At 44.6% G+C, this 19820-nt stretch overlaps 21 non-coding genes across 21 annotated transcripts; all 21 read right to left on the reverse strand.

The window, feature by feature from the left end:
- Window positions 1-5556: 5556 nt before the first annotated feature.
- On the reverse strand, window positions 5557-5629 carry trnaf-gaa (transfer RNA phenylalanine (anticodon GAA)). The gene has a single exon. It is a non-coding gene; the product is annotated as a tRNA-Phe (tRNA).
- An 81-nt stretch (window positions 5630-5710) lies between these two features.
- trnai-aau (transfer RNA isoleucine (anticodon AAU)) lies at window positions 5711-5784 on the reverse strand. The gene has a single exon. It is a non-coding gene; the product is annotated as a tRNA-Ile (tRNA).
- Window positions 5785-6747: 963 nt separating this feature from the next.
- On the reverse strand, window positions 6748-6820 carry trnaf-gaa (transfer RNA phenylalanine (anticodon GAA)). Its single transcript has one exon. It is a non-coding gene; the product is annotated as a tRNA-Phe (tRNA).
- Window positions 6821-6901: 81 nt separating this feature from the next.
- Window positions 6902-6975, reverse strand: trnai-aau (transfer RNA isoleucine (anticodon AAU)). Its single transcript has one exon. It is a non-coding gene; the product is annotated as a tRNA-Ile (tRNA).
- Window positions 6976-8541: 1566 nt separating this feature from the next.
- trnaf-gaa (transfer RNA phenylalanine (anticodon GAA)) lies at window positions 8542-8614 on the reverse strand. The gene has a single exon. It is a non-coding gene; the product is annotated as a tRNA-Phe (tRNA).
- Window positions 8615-8695: 81 nt separating this feature from the next.
- trnan-auu (transfer RNA asparagine (anticodon AUU)) lies at window positions 8696-8769 on the reverse strand. Its single transcript has one exon. It is a non-coding gene; the product is annotated as a tRNA-Asn (tRNA).
- Window positions 8770-10207: 1438 nt separating this feature from the next.
- trnaf-gaa (transfer RNA phenylalanine (anticodon GAA)) lies at window positions 10208-10280 on the reverse strand. Its single transcript has one exon. It is a non-coding gene; the product is annotated as a tRNA-Phe (tRNA).
- A 619-nt stretch (window positions 10281-10899) lies between these two features.
- trnaf-gaa (transfer RNA phenylalanine (anticodon GAA)) lies at window positions 10900-10972 on the reverse strand. Its single transcript has one exon. It is a non-coding gene; the product is annotated as a tRNA-Phe (tRNA).
- A 613-nt stretch (window positions 10973-11585) lies between these two features.
- Window positions 11586-11658, reverse strand: trnaf-gaa (transfer RNA phenylalanine (anticodon GAA)). Its single transcript has one exon. It is a non-coding gene; the product is annotated as a tRNA-Phe (tRNA).
- Window positions 11659-12278: 620 nt separating this feature from the next.
- On the reverse strand, window positions 12279-12351 carry trnaf-gaa (transfer RNA phenylalanine (anticodon GAA)). Its single transcript has one exon. It is a non-coding gene; the product is annotated as a tRNA-Phe (tRNA).
- An 81-nt stretch (window positions 12352-12432) lies between these two features.
- On the reverse strand, window positions 12433-12506 carry trnan-auu (transfer RNA asparagine (anticodon AUU)). Its single transcript has one exon. It is a non-coding gene; the product is annotated as a tRNA-Asn (tRNA).
- A 464-nt stretch (window positions 12507-12970) lies between these two features.
- Window positions 12971-13043, reverse strand: trnaf-gaa (transfer RNA phenylalanine (anticodon GAA)). The gene has a single exon. It is a non-coding gene; the product is annotated as a tRNA-Phe (tRNA).
- Window positions 13044-13656: 613 nt separating this feature from the next.
- On the reverse strand, window positions 13657-13729 carry trnaf-gaa (transfer RNA phenylalanine (anticodon GAA)). The gene has a single exon. It is a non-coding gene; the product is annotated as a tRNA-Phe (tRNA).
- Window positions 13730-14349: 620 nt separating this feature from the next.
- trnaf-gaa (transfer RNA phenylalanine (anticodon GAA)) lies at window positions 14350-14422 on the reverse strand. Its single transcript has one exon. It is a non-coding gene; the product is annotated as a tRNA-Phe (tRNA).
- A 613-nt stretch (window positions 14423-15035) lies between these two features.
- trnaf-gaa (transfer RNA phenylalanine (anticodon GAA)) lies at window positions 15036-15108 on the reverse strand. Its single transcript has one exon. It is a non-coding gene; the product is annotated as a tRNA-Phe (tRNA).
- Window positions 15109-15721: 613 nt separating this feature from the next.
- trnaf-gaa (transfer RNA phenylalanine (anticodon GAA)) lies at window positions 15722-15794 on the reverse strand. Its single transcript has one exon. It is a non-coding gene; the product is annotated as a tRNA-Phe (tRNA).
- Window positions 15795-16407: 613 nt separating this feature from the next.
- Window positions 16408-16480, reverse strand: trnaf-gaa (transfer RNA phenylalanine (anticodon GAA)). The gene has a single exon. It is a non-coding gene; the product is annotated as a tRNA-Phe (tRNA).
- Window positions 16481-17093: 613 nt separating this feature from the next.
- On the reverse strand, window positions 17094-17166 carry trnaf-gaa (transfer RNA phenylalanine (anticodon GAA)). Its single transcript has one exon. It is a non-coding gene; the product is annotated as a tRNA-Phe (tRNA).
- A 620-nt stretch (window positions 17167-17786) lies between these two features.
- trnaf-gaa (transfer RNA phenylalanine (anticodon GAA)) lies at window positions 17787-17859 on the reverse strand. The gene has a single exon. It is a non-coding gene; the product is annotated as a tRNA-Phe (tRNA).
- A 613-nt stretch (window positions 17860-18472) lies between these two features.
- On the reverse strand, window positions 18473-18545 carry trnaf-gaa (transfer RNA phenylalanine (anticodon GAA)). Its single transcript has one exon. It is a non-coding gene; the product is annotated as a tRNA-Phe (tRNA).
- A 620-nt stretch (window positions 18546-19165) lies between these two features.
- trnaf-gaa (transfer RNA phenylalanine (anticodon GAA)) lies at window positions 19166-19239 on the reverse strand. Its single transcript has one exon. It is a non-coding gene; the product is annotated as a tRNA-Phe (tRNA).
- Window positions 19240-19820: the final 581 nt, after the last annotated feature.

The raw sequence follows: 19820 nt of genomic DNA on the forward strand, positions 1-19820 counted from the left end.
GTAACACTGATGTCACAATGTCGGATGTAAAATGAATGACATGACTAACTTTCAGAGGAGCAGTAGGCACACACAATTGATGCCCACAAACAAAGCTGTGGGAAGTTTCCTTGAAGCCAAAGCAGAGGATTAATATACAACTGGTGTTATTAGCACCACGCTCTAACCAACTGAGCTAACCGGCCGCTTGTTACGGAGAGAAATTGTTAGGATGCACAGAGCCTCGGCCAGTGCTGGCGCAAAAACTAACAAGTCCACCAACAGCATAGCCTGACAAGACTAGACCCTCTTGGTTGCTCCTTGTGGCAATTCAAAAAGGATGGGGAATTAGCTCAAATGGTAGAGTGCTTGCTTAGCATGTGAGAGGTAGTGGGATCGATGCCCACATTCTCCAAAAAACACTTTTCTTTTGTGGATCCAAGAACGTTCCAGTTCACACTTCATGCAGCTTTGTCTAACAACAACCTACTGTCATGTAACAATGACAAGCAACTTTCATGTAACACTGATGTCACAATGTCGGATGTAAAATGAATGACATGACTAACTTTCAGAGGAGCAGTAGGCACACACAATTGATGCCCACAAACAAAGCTGTGGGAAGTTTCCTTGAAGCCAAAGCAGAGGATAAATATACAACTGGTGTTATTAGCACCACGCTCTAACCAACTGAGCTAACCGGCCGCTTGTTACGGAGAGACATTTTTAGGATGCACAGAGCCTCGGCCAGTGCTGGCGCAAAAACTAACAAGTCCACCAACAGCATAGCCTGACAAGACTAGACCCTCTTGGTTGCTCCTTGTGGCAATTCAAAAAGGATGGGGAATTAGCTCAAATGGTAGAGTGCTTGCTTAGCATGCGAGAGGTAGTGGGATCGATGCCCACATTCTCCAAAAAACACCTTTCTTTTGTGGATCCAAGAACGTTCCAGTTCACACTTCATGCAGCTTTGTCTAACAACAACCTACTGTCATGTAACAATGACAAGCAACTTTCATGTAACACTTTTCTTTTGTGGATCCAAGAACGTTCCAGTTCACACTTCATGCAGCTTTGTCTAACAACAACCTACTGTCATGTAACAATGACAAGCAACTTTCATGTAACACTGATGTCACAATGTCGGATGTAAAATGAATGACATGACTAACTTTCAGAGGAGCAGTAGGCACACACAATTGATGCCCACAAACAAAGATGTGGGAAGTTTCCTTGAAGCCAAAGCAGAGGATAAATATACAACTGGTGTTATTAGCACCACGCTCTAACCAACTGAGCTAACCGGCCGCTTGTTACGGACAGAAATTTTTAGGATGCACAGAGCCTCGGCCAGTGCTGGCTCAAAAACTAACAAGTCCACCAACAGCATAGCCTGACAAGACTAGACCCTCTTGGTTGCTCCTTGTGGCAATTCAAAAAGGATGGGGAATTAGCTCAAATGGTAGAGTGCTTGCTTAGCATGCGAGAGGTAGTGGGATCGATGCCCACATTCTCCAAAAAACACTTTTCTTTTGTGGATCCAAGAACGTTCCAGTTCACACTTCATGCAGCTTTGTCTAACAACAACCTACTGTCATGTAACAATGACAAGCAACTTTCATGTAACACTTTTCTTTTGTGGATCCAAGAACGTTCCAGTTCACACTTCATGCAGCTTTGTCTAACAACAACCTACTGTCATGTAACAATGACAAGCAACTTTCATGTAACACTGATGTCACAATGTCGGATGTAAAATGAATGACATGACTAACTTTCAGAGGAGCAGTAGGCACACACAATTGATGCCCACAAACAAAGCTGTGGGAAGTTTCCTTGAAGCCAAAGCAGAGGATAAATATACAACTGGTGTTATTAGCACCACGCTCTAACCAACTGAGCTAACCGGCCGCTTGTTACGGAGAGAAATTGTTAGGATGCACAGAGCCTCGGCCAGTGCTGGCGCAAAAACTAACAAGTCCACCAACAGCATAGCCTGACAAGACTAGACCCTCTTGGTTGCTTCTTGTGGCAATTCAAAAAGGATGGGGAATTAGCTCAAATGGTAGAGTGCTTGCTTAGCATGCGAGAGGTAGTGGGATCGATGCCCACATTCTCCAAAAAACACATTTCTTTTGTGGATCCAAGAACGTTCCAGTTCACACTTCATGCAGCTTTGTCTAACAACAACCTACTGTCATGTAACAATGACAAGCAACTTTCATGTAACACTGATGTCACAATGTCGGATGTAAAATGAATGACATGACTAACTTTCAGAGGAGCAGTAGGCACACACAATTGATGCCCACAAACAAAGCTGTGGGAAGTTTCCTTGAAGCCAAAGCAGAGGATAAATATACAACTGGTGTTATTAGCAACACGCTCTAACCAACTGAGCTAACCGGCCGCTTGTTACGGAGATACATTTTTAGGATGCACAGAGCCTCGGCCAGTGCTGGCGCAAAAACTAACAAGTCCACCAACAGCATAGCCTGACAAGACTAGACCCTCTTGGTTGCTCCTTGTGGCAATTCAAAAAGGATGGGGAATTAGCTCAAATGGTAGAGTGCTTGCTTAGCATGCGAGAGGTAATGGGATCGATGCCCACATTCTCCAAAAAACACTTTTCTTTTGTGGATCCAAGAACGTTCCAGTTCACACTTCATGCAGCTTTGTCTAACAACAACCTACTGTCATGTAACAATGACAAGCAACTTTCATGTAACACTGATGTCACAATGTCGGATGTAAAATGAATGACATGACTAACTTTCAGAGGAGCAGTAGGCACACACAATTGATGCCCACAAACAAAGCTGTGGGAAGTTTCCTTGAAGCCAAAGCAGAGGATAAATATACAACTGGTGTTATTAGCACCACGCTCTAACCAACTGAGCTAACCGGCCGCTTGTTACGGAGAGAAATTGTTAGGATGCACAGAGCCTCGGCCAGTGCTGGCGCAAAAACTAACAAGTCCACCAACAGCATAGCCTGACAAGACTAGACCCTCTTGGTTGCTCCTTGTGGCAATTCAAAAAGGATGGGGAATTAGCTCAAATGGTAGAGTGCTTGCTTAGCATGCGAGAGGTAGTGGGATCGATGCCCACATTCTCCAAAAAACACCTTTCTTTTGTGGATCCAAGAACGTTCCAGTTCACACTTCATGCAGCTTTGTCTAACAACAACCTACTGTCATGTAACAATGACAAGCAACTTTCATGTAACACTGATGTCACAATGTCGGATGTAAAATGAATGACATGACTAACTTTCAGAGGAGCAGTAGGCACACACAATTGATGCCCACAAACAAAGCTGTGGGAAGTTTCCTTGAAGCCAAAGCAGAGGATAAATATACAACTGGTGTTATTAGCACCACGCTCTAACCAACTGAGCTAACCGGCCGCTTGTTACGGAGAGAAATTGTTAGGATGCACAGAGCCTCGGCCAGTGCTGGCGCAAAAACTAACAAGTCCACCAACAGCATAGCCTGACAAGACTAGACCCTCTTGGTTGCTCCTTGTGGCAATTCAAAAAGGATGGGGAATTAGCTCAAATGGTAGAGTGCTTGCTTAGCATGTGAGAGGTAGTGGGATCGATGCCCACATTCTCCAAAAAACACTTTTCTTTTGTGGATCCAAGAACGTTCCAGTTCACACTTCATGCAGCTTTGTCTAACAACAACCTACTGTCATGTAACAATGACAAGCAACTTTCATGTAACACTGATGTCACAATGTCGGATGTAAAATGAATGACATGACTAACTTTCAGAGGAGCAGTAGGCACACACAATTGATGCCCACAAACAAAGCTGTGGGAAGTTTCCTTGAAGCCAAAGCAGAGGATAAATATACAACTGGTGTTATTAGCACCACGCTCTAACCAACTGAGCTAACCGGCCGCTTGTTACGGAGATAAATTTTTAGGATGCACAGAGCCTCGGCCAGTGCTGGCGCAAAAACTAACAAGTCCACCAACAGCATAGCCTGACAAGACTAGACCCTCTTGGTTGCTCCTTGTGGCAATTCAAAAAGGATGGGGAATTAGCTCAAATGGTAGAGTGCTTGCTTAGCATGCGAGAGGTAGTGGGATCGATGCCCACATGCTCCAAAAAACACCTTTCTTTTGTGGATCCAAGAACGTTCCAGTTCACACTTCATGCAGCTTTGTCTAACAACAACCTACTGTCATGTAACAATGACAAGCAACTTTCATGTAACACTTTTCTTTTGTGGATCCAAGAACGTTCCAGTTCACACTTCATGCAGCTTTGTCTAACAACAACCTACTGTCATGTAACAATGACAAGCAACTTTCATGTAACACTGATGTCACAATGTCGGATGTAAAATGAATGACATGACTAACTTTCAGAGGAGCAGTAGGCACACACAATTGATGCCCACAAACAAAGCTGTGGGAAGTTTCCTTGAAGCCAAAGCAGAGGATAAATATACAACTGGTGTTATTAGCACCACGCTCTAACCAACTGAGCTAACCGGCCGCTTGTTACGGAGAGACATTTTTAGGATGCACAGAGCCTCGGCCAGTGCTGGCGCAAAAACTAACAAGTCCACCAACAGCATAGCCTGACAAGACTAGACCCTCTTGGTTGCTCCTTGTGGCAATTCAAAAAGGATGGGGAATTAGCTCAAATGGTAGAGTGCTTGCTTAGCATGCGAGAGGTAGTGGGATCGAAGCCCACATTCTCCAAAAAACACTTTTCTTTTGTGGATCCAAGAACGTTCCAGTTCACACTTCATGCAGCTTTGTCTAACAACAACCTACTGTCATGTAACAATGACAAGCAACTTTCATGTAACACTTTTCTTTTGTGGATCCAAGAACGTTCCAGTTCACACTTCATGCAGCTTTGTCTAACAACAACCTACTGTCATGTAACAATGACAAGCAACTTTCATGTAACACTGATGTCACAATGTCGGATGTAAAATGAATGACATGACTAACTTTCAGAGGAGCAGTAGGCACACACAATTGATGCCCACAAACAAAGCTGTGGGAAGTTTCCTTGAAGCCAAAGCAGAGGATAAATATACAACTGGTGTTATTAGCACCACGCTCTAACCAACTGAGCTAACCGGCCGCTTGTTACGGAGATACATTTTTAGGATGCACAGAGCCTCGGCCAGTGCTGGCGCAAAAACTAACAAGTCCACCAACAGCATAGCCTGACAAGACTAGACCCTCTTGGTTGCTCCTTGTGGCAATTCAAAATGGATGGGGATTTAGCTCAAATGGTAGAGTGCTTCCTTAGCATGCGAGAGGTAGTGGGATCGATGCCCACATTCTCCAAAAAACACTTTTCTTTTGTGGATCCAAGAACGTTCCAGTTCACACTTCATGCAGCTTTGTCTAACAACAACCTACTGTCATGTAACAATGACAAGCAACTTTCATGTAACACTGATGTCACAATGTCGGATGTAAAAAGAATGACATGACTAACTTTCAGAGGAGCAGTAGGCACACACAATTGATGCCCACAAACAAAGCTGTGGGAAGTTTCCTTGAAGCCAAAGCAGAGGATAAATATAGAACAACAACTTATGCCGAAACCCGGGATCGAACCAGGGACCTTTAGATCTTCAGTCTAACGCTCTCCCAACTGAGCTATTTCGGCAAGTCACTAATATTAATTATGTGGCACACTTGACCATACACATGCAAGTGACTCACGATTTGACACTCAAAATGTACCTCATGGCCAGTACGGGGATCGAACCCACGACCTTGGCGTTATTAGCACCACGCTCTAACCAACTGAGCTAACCGGCCGCTTGCTAAGGAGAGAAATTTTTAGGATGCACAGAGCCTCGGCCAGTGCTAGCGCAAAAACTAACAAGTCCACCAACAGCATAGCCTGATAAGACTAGACCCTCTTGGTTGCTCCTTGTGGCAATTCAAATAGGATGGGGAATTAGCTCAAATGGTAGAGTGCTTGCTTAGCATGGGAGAGGTAGTGGGATCGATGCCCACATTCTCCAAAAAACACTTTTCTTTTGTGGATCCAAGAACGTTCCAGTTCACACTTCATGCAGCTTTGTCTAACAACAACCTACTGTCATGTAACAATGACAAGCAACTTTCATGTAACACTGATGTCACAATGTCGGATGTAAAAAGAATGACATGACTTACTTTCAGAGGAGCAGTAGGCACACACAATTGATGCCCACAAACAAAGCTGTGGGAAGTTTCCTTGAAGCCAAAGCAGAGGATAAATATACAACTGGTGTTATTAGCACCACGCTCTAACCAACTGAGCTAACCGGCCGCTTGTTACGGAGATACATTTTTAGGATGCACAGAGCCTCGGCCAGTGCTGGCGCAAAAACTAACAAGTCCACCAACAGCATAGCCTGACAAGACTAGACCCTCTTGGTTGCTCCTTGTGGCAATTCAAAATGGATGGGGATTTAGCTCAAATGGTAGAGTGCTTCCTTAGCATGCGAGAGGTAGTGGGATCGATGCCCACATTCTCCAAAAAACACTTTTCTTTTGTGGATCCAAGAACGTTCCAGTTCACACTTCATGCAGCTTTGTCTAACAACAACCTACTGTCATGTAACAATGACAAGCAACTTTCATGTAACACTGATGTCACAATGTCGGATGTAAAAAGAATGACATGACTTACTTTCAGAGGAGCAGTAGGCACACACAATTGATGCCCACAAACAAAGCTGTGGGAAGTTTCCTTGAAGCCAAAGCAGAGGATAAATATAGAACAACAACTTATGCCGAAACCCGGGATCGAACCAGGGACCTTTAGATCTTCAGTCTAACGCTCTCCCAACTGAGCTATTTCGGCAAGTCACTAATATTAATTATGTGGCACACTTGACCATACACATGCAAGTGACTCACGATTTGACACTCAAAATGTACCTCATGGCCAGTACGGGGATCGAACCCACGACCTTGGCGTTATTAGCACCACGCTCTAACCAACTGAGCTAACCGGCCGCTTGCTAAGGAGAGAAATTTTTAGGATGCACAGAGCCTCGGCCAGTGCTAGCGCAAAAACTAACAAGTCCACCAACAGCATAGCCTGATAAGACTAGACCCTCTTGGTTGCTCCTTGTGGCAATTCAAATAGGATGGGGAATTAGCTCAAATGGTAGAGTGCTTGCTTAGCATGGGAGAGGTAGTGGGATCGATGCCCACATTCTCCAAAAAACACTTTTCTTTTGTGGATCCAAGAACGTTCCAGTTCACACTTCATGCAGCTTTGTCTAACAACAACCTACTGTCATGTAACAATGACAAGCAACTTTCATGTAACACTGATGTCACAATGTCGGATGTAAAATGAATGACATGACTAACTTTCAGAGGAGCAGTAGGCACACACAATTGATGCCCACAAACAAAGCTGTGGGAAGTTTCCTTGAAGCCAAAGCAGAGGATAAATATACAACTGGTGTTATTAGCACCACGCTCTAACCAACTGAGCTAACCGGCCGCTTGTTACGGAGAGACATTTTTAGGATGCACAGAGCCTCGGCCAGTGCTGGCGCAAAAACTAACAAGTCCACCAACAGCATAGCCTGACAAGACTAGACCCTCTTGGTTGCTCCTTGTGGCAATTCAAAAAGGATGGGGAATTAGCTCAAATGGTAGAGTGCTTGCTTAGCATGCGAGAGGTAGTGGGATCGAAGCCCACATTCTCCAAAAAACACTTTTCTTTTGTGGATCCAAGAACGTTCCAGTTCACACTTCATGCAGCTTTGTCTAACAACAACCTACTGTCATGTAACAATGACAAGCAACTTTCATGTAACACTTTTCTTTTGTGGATCCAAGAACGTTCCAGTTCACACTTCATGCAGCTTTGTCTAACAACAACCTACTGTCATGTAACAATGACAAGCAACTTTCATGTAACACTGATGTCACAATGTCGGATGTAAAATGAATGACATGACTAACTTTCAGAGGAGCAGTAGGCACACACAATTGATGCCCACAAACAAAGCTGTGGGAAGTTTCCTTGAAGCCAAAGCAGAGGATAAATATACAACTGGTGTTATTAGCACCACGCTCTAACCAACTGAGCTAACCGGCCGCTTGTTACGGAGATACATTTTTAGGATGCACAGAGCCTCGGCCAGTGCTGGCGCAAAAACTAACAAGTCCACCAACAGCATAGCCTGACAAGACTAGACCCTCTTGGTTGCTCCTTGTGGCAATTCAAAATGGATGGGGATTTAGCTCAAATGGTAGAGTGCTTCCTTAGCATGCGAGAGGTAGTGGGATCGATGCCCACATTCTCCAAAAAACACTTTTCTTTTGTGGATCCAAGAACGTTCCAGTTCACACTTCATGCAGCTTTGTCTAACAACAACCTACTGTCATGTAACAATGACAAGCAACTTTCATGTAACACTGATGTCACAATGTCGGATGTAAAAAGAATGACATGACTAACTTTCAGAGGAGCAGTAGGCACACACAATTGATGCCCACAAACAAAGCTGTGGGAAGTTTCCTTGAAGCCAAAGCAGAGGATAAATATAGAACAACAACTTATGCCGAAACCCGGGATCGAACCAGGGACCTTTAGATCTTCAGTCTAACGCTCTCCCAACTGAGCTATTTCGGCAAGTCACTAATATTAATTATGTGGCACACTTGACCATACACATGCAAGTGACTCACGATTTGACACTCAAAATGTACCTCATGGCCAGTACGGGGATCGAACCCACGATCTTGGCGTTAATAGCACCACGCTCTAACCAACTGAGCTAACCGGCCGCTTGCTACGGAGAGAAATTTTTAGGATGCACAGAGCCTCGGCCAGTGCTAGCGCAAAAACTAACAAGTCCACCAACAGCATAGCCTGATAAGACTAGACCCTCTTGGTTGCTCCTTGTGGCAATTCAAAAAGGATGGGGAATTAGCTCAAATGGCAGAGTGCTTGCTTAGCATGCGAGAGGTAGTGGGATCGATGCCCACATTCTCCAAAAAACACTTTTCTTTTGTGGATCCAAGAACGTTCCAGTTCACACTTCATGCAGCTTTGTCTAACAACAACCTACTGTCATGTAACAATGACAAGCAACTTTCATGTAACACTGATGTCACAATGTCGGATGTAAAATGAATGACATGACTAACTTTCAGAGGAGCAGTAGGCACACACAATCGATGCCCACAAACAAAGCTGTGGGAAGTTTCCTTGAAGCCAAAGCAGAGGATAAATATACAACTGGTGTTATTAGCACCACGCTCTAACCAACTGAGCTAACCGGCCGCTTGTTACGGAGAGACATTTTTAGGATGCACAGAGCCTCGGCTAGTGCTGGCGAAAAAACTAACAAGTCCACCAACAGCATAGCCTGACAAGACTAGACCCTCTTGGTTGCTCCTTGTGGCAATTCAAAAAGGATGGGGAATTAGCTCAAATGGTAGAGTGCTTGCTTAGCATGCGAGAGGTAGTGGGATCGATGCCCACATTCTCCAAAAAACACTTTTCTTTTGTGGATCCAAGAACGTTCCAGTTCACACTTCATGCAGCTTTGTCTAACAACAACCTACTGTCATGTAACAATGACAAGCAACTTTCATGTAACACTGATGTCACAATGTCGGATGTAAAATGAATGACATGACTAACTTTCAGAGGAGCAGTAGGCACACACAATTGATGCCCACAAACAAAGATGTGGGAAGTTTCCTTGAAGCCAAAGCAGAGGATAAATATACAACTGGTGTTATTAGCACCACGCTCTAACCAACTGAGCTAACCGGCCGCTTGTTACGGAGAGAAATTTTTAGGATGCACAGAGCCTCGGCCAGTGCTGGCTCAAAAACTAACAAGTCCACCAACAGCATAGCCTGACAAGACTAGACCCTCTTGGTTGCTCCTTGTGGCAATTCAAAAAGGATGGGGAATTAGCTCAAATGGTAGAGTGCTTGCTTAGCATGCGAGAGGTAGTGGGATCGATGCCCACATTCTCCAAAAAACACTTTTCTTTTGTGGATCCAAGAACGTTCCAGTTCACACTTCATGCAGCTTTGTCTAACAACAAACTACTGTCATGTAACACTGATGTCACAATGTCGGATGTAAATTTAATGACATGACTAACTTTCAGAGGAGCAGTAGGCACACACAATTGATGCCCACAAACAAAGCTGTGGGAAGTTTCCTTGAAGCCAAAGCAGAGGATAAATATAGAACAACAACTTATGACGAAACCCGGGATCGAACCAGGGACCTTTAGATCTTCAGTCTAACCCTCTCCCAACTGAGCTATTTCGGCAAGTCACTAATATTAATTATGTGGCACACTTGACCATACACATGCAAGTGACTCACGATTTTGACCCTCAAAATGTACCTCATGGCCAGTACGGGGATCGAACCCACGACCTTGGCGTTATTAGCACCACGTTCTAACCACTGAGCTAACCGGCCGCTTGCTACGGAGAGAAATTTTTAGGATGCACAGAGCCTCGGCCAGTGCTAGCGCAAAAACTAACAAGTCCACCAACAGCATAGCCTGATAAGACTAGACCCTCTTGGTTGCTCCTTGTGGCAATTCAAAAAGGATGGGGAATTAGCTCAAATGGTAGAGTGCTTGCTTAGCATGCGAGAGTTAGTGGGATCGATGCCCACATTCTCCAAAAAACACTTTTCTTTTGTGGATCCAAGAACGTTCCAGTTCACACTTCATGCAGCTTTGTCTAACAACAACCTACTGTCATGTAACAATGACAAGCAACTTTCATGTAACACTGATGTCACAATGTCGGATGTAAAATGAATGACATGACTAACTTTCAGAGGAGCAGTAGGCACACACAATTGATGCCCACAAACAAAGCTGTGGGAAGTTTCCTTGAAGCCAAAGCAGAGGATAAATATAGAACAACAACTTATGCCGAAACCCAGGATCGAACCAGGGACCTTTAGATCTTCAGTCTAATGCTCTCCCAACTGAGCTATTTCGGCAAGTCACTAATATTAATTATGTGGCACACTTGACCATACACATGCAAGTGACTCACGATTTTGACCCTCAAAATGTACCTCATGGCCAGTACGGGGATCGAACCCACGAACTTGGCGTTATTAGCACCACCCACTAACCAACTGAGCTAACCGGCCGCTTGCTACGGAGAGAAATTTTTAGGATGCACAGAGCCTCGGCCAGTGCTAGCGCAAAAACTAACAAGTCCACCAACAGCATAGCCTGACAAGACTAGACCCTCTTGGTTGCTCCTTGTGGCAATTCAAAAAGGATGGGGAATTAGCTCAAATGGTAGAGTGCTTGCTTAGCATGCGAGAGGTAGTGGGATCGATGCCCACATTCTCCAAAAAACACTTTTCTTTTGTGGATCCAAGAACGTTCCAGTTCACACTTCATGCAGCTTTGTCTAACAACAACCTACTGTCATGTAACAATGACAAGCAACTTTCATGTAACACTGATGTCACAATGTAAAATGAATGACATGACTAACTTTCAGAGGAGCAGTATGCACACACAATTGATGCCCACAAACAAAGCTGTGGGAAGATTCATTGAAGCCAAAGCAGAGGATAAAGATAGAACAACAACTTATGCCGAAACCCGGGATCGAACCTGGGACCTTTAGATCTTCAGTCTAATGCTCTCCCAACTGAGCTATTTCGGGAAGTCACTAATATTAATTATGTGGCACACTTGACCATACACATGCAAGTGACTCACGATTTTGACCCTCAAAATGTACCTCATGGCCAGTACGGGGATCGAACCCACGACCTTGGCATTATTAGCATCACGCTCTAACCAACTGAGCTAACCGTCCGCTTGTTACGGAGATACATTTTTAGGATGCACAGAGCCTCGGCCAGTGCTGGCGCAAAAACTAACAAGTCCACCAACAGCATAGCCTGACAAGACTAGACCCTCTTGGTTGCTCCTTGTGGCAATTCAAAATGGATGGGGATTTAGCTCAAATGGTAGAGTGCTTCCTTAGCATGCGAGAGGTAGTGGGATCGATGCCCACATTCTCCAAAAAACACTTTTCTTTTGTGGATCCAAGAACGTTCCAGTTCACACTTCATGCAGCTTTGTCTAACAACAACCTACTGTCATGTAACAATGACAAGCAACTTTCATGTAACACTGATGTCACAATGTCGGATGTAAAAAGAATGACATGACTAACTTTCAGAGGAGCAGTAGGCACACACAATTGATGCCCACAAACAAAGCTGTGGGAAGTTTCCTTGAAGCCAAAGCAGAGGATAAATATAGAACAACAACTTATGCCAAAACCCGGGATCGAACCAGGGACCTTTAGATCTTCAGTCTAACGCTCTCCCAACTGAGCTATTTCGGCAAGTCACTAATATTAATTATGTGGCACACTTGACCATACACATGCAAGTGACTCACGATTTGACACTCAAAATGTACCTCATGGCCAGTACGGGGATCGAACCCACGATCTTGGCGTTAATAGCACCACGCTCTAACCAACTGAGCTAACCGGCCGCTTGCTACGGAGAGAAATTTTTAGGATGCACAGAGCCTCGGCCAGTGCTAGCGCAAAAACTAACAAGTCCACCAACAGCATAGCCTGATAAGACTAGACCCTCTTGGTTGCTCCTTGTGGCAATTCGAAAAGGATGGGGAATTAGCTCAAATGGTAGAGTGCTTGCTTAGCATGCGAGAGGTAGTGGGATCGATGCCCACATTCTCCAAAAAACACTTTTCTTTTGTGGATCCAAGAACGTTCCAGTTCACACTTCATGCAGCTTTGTCTAACAACAACCTACTGTCATGTAACAATGACAAGCAACTTTCATGTAACACTGATGTCACAATGTCGGATGTAAAATGAATGACATGACTAACTTTCAGAGGAGCAGTAGGCACACACAATTGATGCCCACAAACAAAGCTGTGGGAAGTTTCCTTGAAGCCAAAGCAGAGGATAAATATAGAACAACAACTTATGCCGAAACCCGGGATCGAACCAGGGACCTTTAGATCTTCAGTCTAATGCTCTCCCAACTGAGCTATTTCGGCAAGTCACTAATATTAATTATGTGGCACACTTGACCATACACATGCAAGTGACTCACGATTTTGACCCTCAAAATGTACCTCATGGCCAGTACGGGGATCGAACCCACGACCTTGGCGTTATTAGCACCACCCACTAACCAACTGAGCTAACCGGCCAATTGCTACGGAGAGAAATTTTTAGGATGCACAGAGCCTCGGCCAGTGCTAGCGCAAAAACTAACAAGTCCACCAACAGCATAGCCTGACAAGACTAGACCCTCTTGGTTGCTCCTTGTGGCAATTCAAAAAGGATGGGGAATTAGCTCAAATGGTAGAGTGCTTGCTTAGCATGCGAGAGGTAGTGGGATCGATGCCCACATTCTCCAAAAAACACTTTTCTTTTGTGGATCCAAGAACGTTCCAGTTCACACTTCATGCAGCTTTGTCTAACAACAACCTACTGTCATGTAACAATGACAAGCAACTTTCATGTAACACTGATGTCACAATGTAAAATGAATGACATGACTAACTTTCAGAGGAGCAGTATGCACACACAATTGATGCCCACAAACAAAGCTGTGGGAAGATTCATTGAAGCCAAAGCAGAGGATAAAGATAGAACAACAACTTATGCCGAAACCCGGGATCGAACCTGGGACCTTTAGATCTTCAGTCTAATGCTCTCCCAACTGAGCTATTTCGGCAAGTCACTAATATTAATTATGTGGCACACTTGACCATACACATGCAAGTGACTCACGATTTTGACCCTCAAAATGTACCTCATGGCCAGTACGGGGATCGAACCCACGACCTTGGCGTTATTAGCATCACGCTCTAACCAACTGAGCTAACCGGCCGCTTGCTACGGAGAGAAATTTTTAGGATGCACAGAGCCTCGGCCAGTGCTGGCGCAAAAACTAACAAGTCCACCAACAGCATAGCCTGACAAGACTAGACCCTCTTGGTTGCTCCTTGTGGCAATTCAAAAAGGATGGGGAATTAGCTCAAATGGTAGAGTGCTTGCTTAGCATGCGAGAGGTAGTGGGATTGATGCCCACATTCTCCAAAAAACACTTTTCTTTTGTGGATCCAAGAACGTTCCAGTTCACACTTCATGCAGCTTTGTCTAACAACAACCTACTGTCATGTAACAATGACAAGCAACTTTCATGTAACACTGATGTCACAATGTCGGATGTAAAAGGAATGACATGACTTACTTTCAGAGGAGCTGTAGGCACACACAATTGATGCCCACAAACAAAGCTGTGGGAAGTTTCCTTGAAGCCAAAGCAGAGGATAAATATAGAACAACAACCTATGCCGAAACCCGGGATCGAACCAGGGACCTTTAGATCTTCAGTCTAATGCTCTCCCAACTGAGCTATTACGGCAAGTCACTAATATTAATTATGTGGCACACTTGACCATACACATGCAAGTGACTCACGATTTTACCCCTCAAAATGTACCTCATGGCCAGTACGGGGATCGAACCCACGACCTTGGCGTTATTAGCACCACCCACTAACCAACTGAGCTAACCGGCCACTTGCTACGGAGAGAAATTTTTAGGATGCACAGAGCCTCGGCCAGTGCTAGCGCAAAAACTAACAAGTCCACCAACAGCATAGCCTGACAAGACTAGACCCTCTTGGTTGCTCCTTGTGGCAATTCAAAAAGGATGGGGAATTAGCTCAAATGGTAGAGTGCTTGCTTAGCATGCGAGAGGTAGTGGGATCGATGCCCACATTCTCCAAAAAACACTTTTCTTTTGTGGATCCAAGAACGTTCCAGTTCACACTTCATGCAGCTTTGTCTAACAACAACCTACTGTCATGTAACAATGACAAGCAACTTTCATGTAACACTGATGTCACAATGTAAAATGAATGACATGACTAACTTACAGAGGAGCAGTAGGCACACACAATTGATGCCCACAAACAAAGCTGTGGGAAGATTCATTGAAGCCAAAGCAGAGGATAAAGATAGAACAACAACTTATGCCGAAACCCGGGATCGAACCAGGGACCTTTAGATCTTCAGTCTAATGCTCTCCCAACTGAGCTATTACGGCAAGTCACTAATATTAATTATGTGGCACACTTGACCATACACATGCAAGTGACTCACGATTTTGACCCTCAAAATGTACCTCATGGCCAGTACGGGGATCGAACCCACGACCTTGGCGTTATTAGCACCACCCACTAACCAACTGAGCTAACCGGCCGCTTGCTACGGAGAGAAATTTTTAGGATGCACAGAGCCTCGGCCAGTGCTAGCGCAAAAACTAACAAGTCCACCAACAGCATAGCCTGACAAGACTAGACCCTCTTGGTTGCTCCTTGTGGCAATTCAAAAAGGATGGGGAATTAGCTCAAATGGTAGAGTGCTTGCTTAGCATGCGAGAGGTAGTGGGATCGATGCCCACATTCTCCAAAAAACACTTTTCTTTTGTGGATCCAAGAACGTTCCAGTTCACACTTCATGCAGCTTTGTCTAACAACAACCTACTGTCATGTAACAATGACAAGCAACTTTCATGTAACACTGATGTCACAATGTAAAATGAATGACATGACTAACTTTCAGAGGAGCAGTAGGCACACACAATTGATGCCCACAAACAAAGCTGTGGGAAGATTCATTGAAGCCAAAGCAGAGGATAAAGATAGAACAACAACTTATGCCAAAACCCGGGATCGAACCAGGGACCTTTAGATCTTCAGTCTAATGCTCTCCCAACTGAGCTATTTCGGCAAGTCGCTAATATTAATTATGTGGCACACTTGACCATACACATGCAAGTGACTCACGATTTTGACCCTCAAAATGTACCTCATGGCCAGTACGGGGATCGAACCCACGACCTTGGCGTTATTAGCATCACGCTCTAACCAACTGAGCTAACCGGCCGCTTGCTACGGAGAGAAATTTTTAGGATGCACAGAGCCTCGGCCAGTGCTGGCGCAAAAACGAACAAGTCCACCAACAGCATAGCCTGACAAGACTAGACCCTCTTGGTTGCTCCTTGTGGCAATTCAAAAAGGATGGGGAATTAGCTCAAATGGTAGAGTACTTGCTTAGCATGCGGGAGGTAGTGGGATCGATGCCCACATTCTCCAAAAAACACTTTTCTTTTGTGGATCCAAGAACGTTCCAGTTCACACTTCATGCAGCTTTGTCTAACAACAACCTACTGTCATGTAACAATGACAAGCAACTTTCATGTAACACTGATGTCACAATGTAAAAAGAATGACATGACTTACTTTCAGAGGAGCTGTAGGCACACACAATTGATGCCCACAAACAAAGCTGTGGGAAGTTTCCTTGAAGCCAAAGCAGAGGATAAATATAGAACAACAACTTATGCCGAAACCCAGGATCGAACCAGGGACCTTTAGATCTTCAGTCTAATGCTCTCCCAACTGAGCTATTTCGGCAAGTCACTAATATAAATTATGTGGCACACTTGACCATACACATGCAAGTGACTCACGATTTTGACCCTCAAAATGTACCTCATGGCCAGTACGGGGATCGAACCCACGACCTTGGCGGTATTAGCATCACCCACTAACCAACTGAGCTAACCGGCCGCTTGCTACGGAGAGAAATTTTTAGGATGCACAGAGCCTCGGCCAGTGCTGGCGCAAAAACTAACAAGTCCACCAACAGCATAGCCTGACAAGACTAGACCCTCTTGGTTGCTCCTTGTGGCAATTCAAAAAGGATGGGGAATTAGCTCAAATGGTAGAGTGCTTGCTTAGCATGCGAGAGGTAGTGGGATCGATGCCCACATTCTCCAAAAAACACTTTTCTTTTGTGGATCCAAGAACGTTCCAGTTCACACTTCATGCAGCTTTGTCTAACAACAACCTACTGTCATGTAACAATGACAAGCAACTTTCATGTAACACTGATGTCACAATGTAAAATGAATGACATGACTAACTTTCAGAGGAGCAGTAGGCACACACAATTGATGCCCACAAACAAAGCTGTGGGAAGATTCATTGAAGCCAAAGCAGAGGATAAAGATAGAACAACAACTTATGCCAAAACCCGGGATCGAACCAGGGACCTTTAGATCTTCAGTCTAATGCTCTCCCAACTGAGCTATTTCGGCAAGTCGCTAATATTAATTATGTGGCACACTTGACCATACACATGCAAGTGACTCACGATTTTGACCCTCAAAATGTACCTCATGGCCAGTACGGGGATCGAACCCACGACCTTGGCGTTATTAGCATCACGCTCTAACCAACTGAGCTAACCGGCCGCTTGCTACGGAGAGAAATTTTTAGGATGCACAGAGCCTCGGCCAGTGCTGGCGCAAAAACGAACAAGTCCACCAACAGCATAGCCTGACAAGACTAGACCCTCTTGGTTGCTCCTTGTGGCAATTCAAAAAGGATGGGGAATTAGCTCAAATGGTAGAGTGCTTGCTTAGCATGCGAGAGGTAGTGGGATCGATGCCCACATTCTCCAAAAAACACTTTTCTTTTGTGGATCCAAGAACGTTCCAGTTCACACTTCATGCAGCTTTGTCTAACAACAACCTACTGTCATGTAACAATGACAAGCAACTTTCATGTAACACTGATGTCACAATGTCGGATGTAAAAAGAATGACATGACTTACTTTCAGAGGAGCTGTAGGCACACACAATTGATGCCCACAAACAAAGCTGTGGGAAGTTTCCTTGAAGCCAAAGCAGAGGATAAATATAGAACAACAACTTATGCCGAAACCCAGGATCGAACCAGGGACCTTTAGATCTTCAGTCTAATGCTCTCCCAACTGAGCTATTTCGGCAAGTCACTAATATTAATTATGTGGCACACTTGACCATACACATGCAAGTGACTCACGATTTTGACCCTCAAAATGTACCTCATGGCCAGTACGGGGATCGAACCCACGACCTTGGCGTTATTAGCATCACCCACTAACCAACTGAGCTAACCGGCCGCTTGCTACGGAGAGAAATTTTTAGGATGCACAGAGCCTCGGCCAGTGCTGGCGCAAAAACTAACAAGTCCACCAACAGCATAGCCTGACAAGACTAGACCCTCTTGGTTGCTCCTTGTGGCAATTCAAAAAGGATGGGGAATTAGCTCAAATGGTAGAGTGCTTGCTTAGCATGCGAGAGGTAGTGGGATCGATGCCCACATTCTCCAAAAAACACTTTTCTTTTGTGGATCCAAGAACGTTCCAGTTCACACTTCATGCAGCTTTGTCTAACAACAACCTACTGTCATGTAACAATGACAAGCAACTTTCATGTAACACTGATGTCACAATGTAAAATGAATGACATGACTAACTTTCAGAGGAGCAGTAGGCACACACAATTGATGCCCACAAACAAAGCTGTGGGAAGATTCATTGAAGCCAAAGCAGAGGATAAAGATAGAACAACAACTTATGCCAAAACCCGGGATCGAACCAGGGACCTTTAGATCTTCAGTCTAATGCTCTCCCAACTGAGCTATTTCGGCAAGTCGCTAATATTAATTATGTGGCACACTTGACCATACACATGCAAGTGACTCACGATTTTGACCCTCAAAATGTACCTCATGGCCAGTACGGGGATCGAACCCACGACCTTGGCGTTATTAGCATCACGCTCTAACCAACTGAGCTAACCGGCCGCTTGCTACGGAGAGAAATTTTTAGGATGCACAGAGCCTCGGCCAGTGCTGGCGCAAAAACGAACAAGTCCACCAACAGCATAGCCTGACAAGACTAGACCCTCTTGGTTGCTCCTTGTGGCAATTCAAAAAGGATGGGGAATTAGCTCAAATGGTAGAGTGCTTGCTTAGCATGCGAGAGGTAGTGGGATCGATGCCCACATTCTCCAAAAAACACTTTTCTTTTGTGGATCCAAGAACGTTCCAGTTCACACTTCATGCAGCTTTGTCTAACAACAACCTACTGTCATGTAACAATGACAAGCAACTTTCATGTAACACTGATGTCACAATGTCGGATGTAAAAAGAATGACATGACTTACTTTCAGAGGAGCTGTAGGCACACACAATTGATGCCCACAAACAAAGCTGTGGGAAGTTTCCTTGAAGCCAAAGCAGAGGATAAATATAGAACAACAACTTATGCCGAAACCCAGGATCGAACCAGGGACCTTTAGATCTTCAGTCTAATGCTCTCCCAACTGAGCTAATTTCGGCAAGTCACTAATATTAATTATGTGGCACACTTGACCATACACATGCAAGTGACTCACGATTTTGACCCTCAAAATGTACCTCATGGCCAGTACGGGGATCGAACCCACGACCTTGGCGTTATTAGCATCACCCACTAACCAACTGAGCTAACCGGCCGCTTGCTACGGAGAGAAATTTTTAGGATGCACAGAGCCTCGGCCAGTGCTGGCGCAAAAACTAACAAGTCCACCAACAGCATAGCCTGACAAGACTAGACCCTCTTGGTTGCTCCTTGTGGCAATTCAAAAAGGATGTGGAATTAGCTCAAATGGTAGAGTGCTTGCTTAGCATGCGAGAGGTAGTGGGATCGATGCCCACATTCTCCAAAAAACACTTTTCTTTTGTGGATCCAAGAACGTTCCAGTTCACACTTCATGCAGCTTTGTCTAACAACAACCTACTGTCATGTAACAATGACAAGCAACTTTCATGTAACACTGATGTCACAATGTAAAAAGAATGACATGACTAACTTTCAGAGGAGCAGTAGGCACACACAATTGATGCCCACAAACAAAGCTGTGGGAAGTTTCCTTGAAGCC

This window comes from Salvelinus alpinus, chromosome 26 (genome assembly GCF_045679555.1).
Source record: "Salvelinus alpinus chromosome 26, SLU_Salpinus.1, whole genome shotgun sequence".
In the NCBI taxonomy this organism is placed as follows: domain Eukaryota; kingdom Metazoa; phylum Chordata; class Actinopteri; order Salmoniformes; family Salmonidae; genus Salvelinus; species Salvelinus alpinus.